We start from the raw sequence: 8,715 nt of genomic DNA, 5'->3' as shown, positions 1-8,715 counted from the left end.
CGCACAAATTTGGTTACACACAATGGAACACAAAATACAGACAAAAAGACACACTTACTGGAGGTCTGGGGTTGAAAACTAGACTTTCCAGGTGCAGGGAACCCTAAATAAGTTTTACCCTGACCGGGACTTAGCCCGGAATCTCCTGGTTCCCAAATCGGTGTGAAGTTCCACACGCCAGCGCTCCCTTCTCTTCTGAGAACTTGGACTTTCTTGACTGCGAGTTACCACCAATCCTCTGGAATACAAATTGGCATGAAATCCCAGCCGCGTCCACTACGTTCGATTTTGAGAACTTGGCCGCAGAAATCGGGACTGCCCCGCGCTCTTACCACTGGAGAACTCGAATATGATTGGTTCAGAAGGTTCTTTATAGTATTCTGAGTTTCATTCACAAAACTCAGTAGCCAATCATCGCATGGGAAAATTCCCAGCAGCCAATCAGAGCCAGCCCAGCTAGAAAAGCCGAGTCAGCGGGATATCTGAAATTGCCAAGAGACATGCGCAAGTTTGCCACCTAAATCTCTGGCTATCTCAATGCCAACCGCTGGGGCAGGCTCCACCAGGTCTGGCAGAACAAATGGCAGCCCAGACGACTGCCATTGTTCTCTGGACCTTGGTACGTCACACTTCCTAGCTGCCCATTTGCTTATCACACCTCTGGCATCCTCTGAAGGCTTTGAACTCCGATGTCCAGCAGACTTATCGGTGGCTATGGGTTAGCTCAGGCAGCCTGTCTAGACATGGGTTCCGAATGTAAAAGCACATTACATTGCAGTACATTAATAAAGTATATTTTAATACACTAAGGTATCTGTTTTAATATAATCCTGAGTCTCTGGGTTGGGTATAGGGGACAGAATAAGAAAGATGTTTGTACTTTTATTCTGCCTTATTCCCCATATTCTATCTTTGGGACTCATATTGGACTCTCGGAGTACCCCCTCCACCTTATATACGGTTGGGGCACCCACAAACCCTACACTGGTTCTGGGTCCCCTTGGCACTAGCTGGGGTACCCCCCTTAACCTAGGGATTCCCTCAGCTACAGGGATACCTATTCATCCCTGTGCCCATTCTCCTTTCTGGGCTATGCTGAAGCAGGGTACCCTAGTGGTGAGACGTGCATGCGTTATCAAGGGGAGATATTGCCGGGACAATGTGCCAACATGTATCCGAGAATCAGGCATGATTTCCGGGTACATTTATGGGGGAACCAACAACTCCGGACCCCAACCTACTAGGCACATTCTGACAATTATTCCTCCTGAAATCCCTCCTTGAAACTCATATCCCAGCCATCCCTGTTTGCTGGCATAACCGGAAAGGGAAAAACACATAAAATCCTTTTTATTATATGTAATTCATTGCAAAGTCACAATGTTACTGGCCCAAGAGCTAACTCTCTTGGACCCTTATACACGGATCAGTGGTAACCAAAACGGCTTAACCTTTATTTGAGAGCCTGTTCATCCCCTATCATCACAATTACACTGTACCCATGAAATATAAGTCCCACAAACATCCTGTTTATGAAAATCCTCATCTATAACCCTTACAAATTTACTTTATATGGTTGACCCATTTTTTTTTAAATGTGTCATTCACCTACATTTAATTCATTAATAATATCATTGTCATTAGTTCAGATGCTCAGAGCGACCACTGCACCTTTAAAATCAGCTGTTTGTTTGATATCTAACACAAGTATTTGCCAAAAGCTGTCCAAAATTGAGCTTGTTTACTGAGCGTTATTAGCTTCTAGGAAAAAGCAAACAGACAGATTAGAAACATAATCAACATTTACTTTAGTTGAGCTTGTAGTTACCACACAGATTGCACCACCAACGCCTGAAGGTGTGGGGGAAAAACCAAGACAACAAGATGATTATACACTGCAGGCCCTAGCAAAACTTCCTCTACTGATTATGTGGAGATTAGGCTGAAACCCTATATAGACCTGTGAGCATGAAAGGAGATTTAATGACCTTCAGTAATGGATCTCATGACATGACGTACACTGTAGGAGAAGTAATTGGGATATGCATCCTAAGCGTAAAACATTCACGTAGCATTTCTAGTATCAAAATAAAACCTCTTATCTTGAAAATTAGATATTTGATGCTACTAAAAAACATATACTGTTTATGATGAGAACACAATTTTGCTTCTTTATATAGTAGTATTATATATATATATATATATATATATATATATATATATATATATATATATATATATATATATACTTGTATAGTTACCAGAGTAGCCAGAACTGGTCCGGTGGTCCGGTGACAGAGGGACAGCACACAGTTGTATAGAAAAAAAACTGTATTAAAGATAACGCAGGACACCAAAACCAACCAAAAACGTTGGTTTTGGTGTCCTGCTTTATCTTTAATACAGTTTTTTCTATACCATTGTGTGCTGTCTCTCTGTCACCGGACCACCGGACCAGTTCTGGCTACTCTGGTAACTATACAAGTTTATTATCTGCTTTATGGGACAAGCATCAAATTTTTGAGAAGGCTAGTGTGCAATACTGTTATGCTATTGACTATATATATATATATATAAGAGGAGAATTCAGTAGCGCCACTTGTGAAACAAAAATTATATAAAATAATATGAATTAAACCGTGCAAATACTGTGTATAATATTGAGCAAAATATCAATCTAGCAATACAAAAAACAAAATGTGAAAAAAATGTTACAAATATGTGAAAAAATATATATAAAAAAAAATATATATATATATATATATATATATATATATATATATATATATATATATATATATATATATAAACCGTGCAAATATATATAGATAAAAAATAAAACGGAAGAAAAGGGACAAAAAATGGAAGAAAGTCCAACCCTTAGTACAAGTCCAGTGGAAATTCAATGGTGATTGGAAATGCTGCTCAGAGATCCACGGCTGCTCTCAGAAGGAATGACCAATTCCAACAGGAAGACTATAGAAAGAGAAGAACAGAGAGCGCACGTCCCATAGTGTAAAACAGTACATTTAATCAATAAAAAAGAGGACAAGGGGATTAAGAACACTCACAAAGGTACAAGATAAAAAGGCAATTTGTGATATATAATCACCACCAACAAGGCCAGACCGTCCTGGAACACATCAGATGGTAGATTGTCCCTCCGGTTCACATCCAGCAGTGGTGGGTGCTTTGAAACAATGTCTCTCGGCGTCAGTGCAATTTAGAGATTTTTCAGCCTCAAATCAGCTCCATGCGCTCTCCGGCCGTAAAGCGCGCACTGCGTGATGACGTAGTGTCTTGGTAACGTGCCCTGACGCGTTTCGTCATGACAGTCTGCAACCCTGTCTTTCACCATTATCACCCAGCAAACAGCACTTCCACTGCAGCAAGGGATTCTGGGAAAAGACATGCAAATGAGCACACAGTGCCACTTTTTATCTCATGCTCACATTACATGAGCAACCCTTAGCCAATGCATGCTGCTTTAAACACAGCTTTTAAGCAAGGACTTGGGAGATGCAAAGTCAGTTAACCCACTCACAGACATGTTTCAACCTTGATGGGTATCATCAGTGTGAGGTTGGCTTGCTGACATTTGCTCAAATGAGATAAGAGTAGGTAATATATATATATAAACAAAAAGCAAACAGAAGTGCAAGCATGTAACTGTTTAAGCAAATGAGAACATTTTTTTAAAATCTGCAGCCCAAAGGAAATGCACTTACAGGATTATAAAAAGCAACCATAAGTGGGAGAGAAATCTCTGTGTGAAGACATCAACGGGGGTGGGGGAGTCCAAGATAAGCAGGGTGCACCTGATCAGCTCGTAGCCACAACCAACTCCTGTCACGAGCTGGCGCCAGATCGCTATGCCTCTCAGTGCCTCCGCATCCTCGGCTCCTGCATACAGTAGATCAGATGCCAGCACTTGAAAATTCAGCTGACTGGGTCGCTAGGACGCCCAGGACTCCACGTGCATGCACCCACACGTGATGACGTCACTAGCCCTACACGTTTCGTTACGTTTGCGCGTCTTCGTTGCTGTCCCTATGATTGCTGCCAATGAGTCCTCAACCCCACAAAAGGTGAGACAATAGAAGATACACAGAAAAATTACCTAGGTGCCAAAATAGGGTAAAGAACAGGACAGCGTAATACGTCCTAGAACACAATTGACTATTTCTCAAGCTAAGTATTGCACTCCCATTCAGTTTCTTTAAACTCACATTTCTCCAAAATATTGGAGAACCAAAGCATCAAAACATTTCCAGATCCAATGTTTTGGAGAAATGTAAGTTTAAAGAAATTGAAAAGGGAGTGCAGTACTCACCTTGAGAAATAATAAATTGTATGCTAGGGCGTACTAATTTATGTCCTGTTCTTTTCCCTGTTTTTGCACCTATAGTAGGTCATTCTTTCGGTGTATTATATATATATTGGGTCACGTGGTTAGTGAACTACGGTGGGGGAGCAGTTCAGACGCCAGAAGCCAGACACCAGAAAGGAAGTTTCCTGACTCATTCTCAAGACGATCCGTGCTGAATGGGAACTGCAGGCTGCTCATTCGGGTTGCCGGAGAGACACTGAGACAGTGACACCAGCAGCAGTGAAGCCTCATTGTATACACAGCGAGACGAAACGAACTTACTGCAGTCTGGTACATGCTGGCGCATGGGCTTGTCCCATACAACGCTCTTATTTTATTGGCAAAGTGTGAGTGTGCATTTGTCTTTGTTCGAGATATTAAACCTTTATCATTGGATTTTACACATGGATCGGGCACTTTTCCTCTTTTTTCTTTTCTAATATATATATACTGTATATATATATATATATATATATATATATATACACACACATATATATATATATAAAAACAATAACAAGAATGTTCAGGGCACTCAAAGGGGAAAAGGAAAAAAACTTATCTGATCAGTCGTAGTGCTCACAGTACGGCCAGGATCACCATCCAGCAATAAAAAATAGATAAATACCCAATATCAAAGAATATGGAGAACTCACAAATTCAAAAAATACAATTTAATGAAGTAACATAGGCATCAGGGGGTAATCACAGAAAAAAGAAGCAACGTTTCGGACCTTACGTACATTCTCAAGCTCCCCCACATAATCTGGCATGCAATGTGAACATTTATAGGGCTGTCAACCAGCATTTTGGCGCCAAAATTCCCCTCCCAGGTTCCGACGGTGGCTCATATTGGACAAAAAAAAAACAATGCATGCAAACCCAAAACCACACTTGTAACTTAACATTCTAAAATAGAGGAGGAACACATAATGCTCAGTCATAGGTGCAATAAATGTGTGTGAGGGGCAAACAGGACATCTAAACTGTGTGATATGAGTTAGATAGCTAAAGGAACAACAGGGCTGTGTCTATTAAGCCCATGCACATGCACACAATCATAGGGCTGGATCGAAACAAGTGCTGGCTACTCAACTTCTATTTACCCCAAAAGACCTGTGGGGGACATTGCCATACTGCATATAGAGCCAGCTACTCTTCCTTACCTGATCTGCTCCCACTTAATTCACTGTTCCCTTCAGATGCGATTCTTATTCCAGTGCTAAAAAACTCATGCACACAGTCACATGTGCGGATGCGCACAAAACGGGACCGGACTGAAGCCGATCCTAGCCCTCCTCAAATGCCTCAAATGCCTCCCCTATAGCCTCAATCTCTAAGAGAACGAGGTCCCATCATTAGTGGTGAATATATCTGCATACACTTTGACGGACATGGAGGATAAGAGCTTACAACGGGGGTTGTAATTTGCCCCATGTAATAGACTTGATAGTTTTTAATTAGATCTGGACATTGCGCGTTTTTTTCGCAATCTAAGGTGGAAGGCTTTTTTTGCCCATTCAGGAAGGCATGTAGAGCATTAGTGTCACTGCAGCAGAAGTTGCAGGGACAGATACTTCCCTTATAGAATTAGCGACTGGCTTTAAACGTAAAAGTACACGCAGCCCACTATTTACCAATCACCAGGTTGAGGCCTACATTCAGTCCACTACATGTGAACTTGATAAGCTACGGGCTAAGGGCCAAGTTGGCAATAGGAATCCCGCTAGTATCAACTTCTCTAAACAGGAGCGTCTGGCAGTCAATGGTCTTAAAAACAACAAGGCCATCGTTATAAAACCTGCAGACAAAGGGGGAGCGATAGTGGTGATGGATAGACCCCAGTATAGGGCTGAGATTCTATCACAGCTATCGAATCTAGAGAATTATAGACCACTACAAGGAGACATAGACTGGGAGAACAAGTGAACCTAGTATTCGAGCACACAATCACAGAAATGATATGTTGTTGTATTAAAAAATCTTTAATGTCATCAACGAATATAAAATATAGGGATTTAAAAACGAACAGCACTGATTGTGACTGTAATCAGAGCAATGTTACTCTGATTACAGTCACAATCAGTGCTGTTCGTTTTTAAACCCCTACAGTATATTTTATATTCGTTGATGACATTAAAGATTTTTTAATACAACAACATATCATTTCTGTGATTGTGTGCTTGGATACTAGGTTCACTTGTTCTCCCAGTCTATGCTATTGTACTTTACCTAGTGAGCACCTCACCTTTATACTTCTCAGCTGTGCGGGGGCTCCCCCTATCGAATGTAGCCACTACAAAGAGACCCCTTGACCCCATAAGGCATTCATAATGTCATCCAGGGGATTTTGGAGAAGGCAGAGGTGGATGGGATCATTACGAAATATATCTTACTATGGAGGAACCCATGATCCCAGTCCTCTATGTACTCCCCAAAATCCATAAACGGCTAGAGAATCCACCAGGGAGACCCATAGTGGCTGGGAGAGGTTCAATTTTTGAACCAATAACCATTTTTCTAGATTGTGTTCTCAGACCACTGGTAGAGATAGGACCTTCATTCCTTAAAGACATTTTATTAGGCAGCTGCATAACATCACATGTGAGTCACTGCTGGTTACGTTGGATGTCGGCAGCCTCTACACCTCCACCACTCATGTGGAGGGTGTGGGGGCTGTCGACTTCTATCTGACCCAGCAGAACCTCCTGTCATCAATTGAACGTGAACTACTGATTAAGCTTCTGAAGGTCATATTGCATGATAATTATTTCCTCTTTGAAGACACGTTCTATAATGAAATTAGGGGTACTGCTATGGGGTCAAATGTGGCCCCTACATATGCGAATATTTTCATGAATCTGTTTGAGGAAAGATTTGTTTACAACCACACACTGTTCAAGAGATTTGCACTCTCATGGTTAAGATATATTGATGATATTTTCTTTGTTTGGACGGGTACCCCAGATGATCTCACTATGTTCATTACACATCTGAATGAATGTCTACCCACCATTTCATTCACTGTGCATCAGGATGCCCAGGAAATTTGTTTCCTGGACACCAATGTTTACAAAAGGGCAGGGCAACTACAGACAGATCTATTTTCGAAAACCACAGATCGTAATTCTTTACTCCACTATAGCAGTTTCCATCCCCCTAGTACCATACGGGTATTACCGAGAAGTCAGTTCTTTCGAGTGAAGAGAATTGTGGGGGAACCTAATAGACTTGAGAACCTACTAACAGCTATGACTAAGAAATTTGAGGACCGGGGTTATCCGATTAGTGAACTCTCTAATGAAAGAACAGGGGTTGATAGTCTTGACAGGGAGACTCTATTACGATCTACTAAGGAGGTCAATCCAGGTCACAAAGAATACCCTTTGTAAGGACATATAGTACTGCCAGTCCTAAGATTAATAGAATCCTTAGAAAATATTGACCCTTGATTAGATAAGATCCTATGATGGATAGTTTGTTTATGGCCCCACCATTGATGTCATATAGAAGGACACCCACATTATGGGATTCATTGGTCAGAGCAGACCTTGGTTCAGCTAAAGTACAAGGGTCTCGCTTTAAAGGTACACCTATTCAAGGTACCTTTCCATGTTTGTCAAGCGCACAGTGCGGCAATGTGCAGAAGGGTTCCTCTTTTACGCATCCACATACGGGCAAAAGGTATCAGATAAGGGACTATACCACTTGTAACACTGACTTTGTGGTGTATTTACTCAAGTGTCCCTGCGGGTTGGCTTATGAAGGCGAAACAATTCGCAAAGCTAAAGAACGGGTTAGTCAGCACAAATCTACCATTAGATGAAAAGTGCTGGACCAACCTATGTCCTCACACTTCGTACAAGTGGGGCATAATGGGAGTCAATTGCGGTTTCAGATCACAGAAGTGGTGGCTTAACCACGACGTGGTGGAAACAGAGTACGTGCACTCAGGAAAAGGGAGGCCTTCTGGATTCGGGAATTGGGCACACTACATCCACGGGGTTTGAACAGGGAATATGATCTCGCTAATATAGCGTGACCTGTCCACTGTCCTGTCCCGGTGTATATCTTTGTGCACGACGTCAAGGGATGGGTGCTATAATTCAACCATCACTCAAACCAGTTTGTTATCGTCACAATTTAGATTCTTAGGCACCAACTTCAGAGGCCTCCCACTGATACAGAATAGCACGTTAACATATTCTACCACTATGACTGTCCCATTAGACATACCACAGCTTGTTGCCCTTGGGAAGTTGTGGACGGTTGGTGTGTTGCCACCTCTGATAGTCCGTAAAGCCTAGTAGTATGTGGATGTTATTATTGAAGATTCCCTCTTTAAC

The sequence above is a fragment of the Ascaphus truei genome, chromosome 4 (genome assembly GCF_040206685.1).
Source record: "Ascaphus truei isolate aAscTru1 chromosome 4, aAscTru1.hap1, whole genome shotgun sequence".
Lineage (NCBI taxonomy): Eukaryota > Metazoa > Chordata > Amphibia > Anura > Ascaphidae > Ascaphus > Ascaphus truei.
This window is presented reverse-complemented; position numbering follows the sequence as displayed.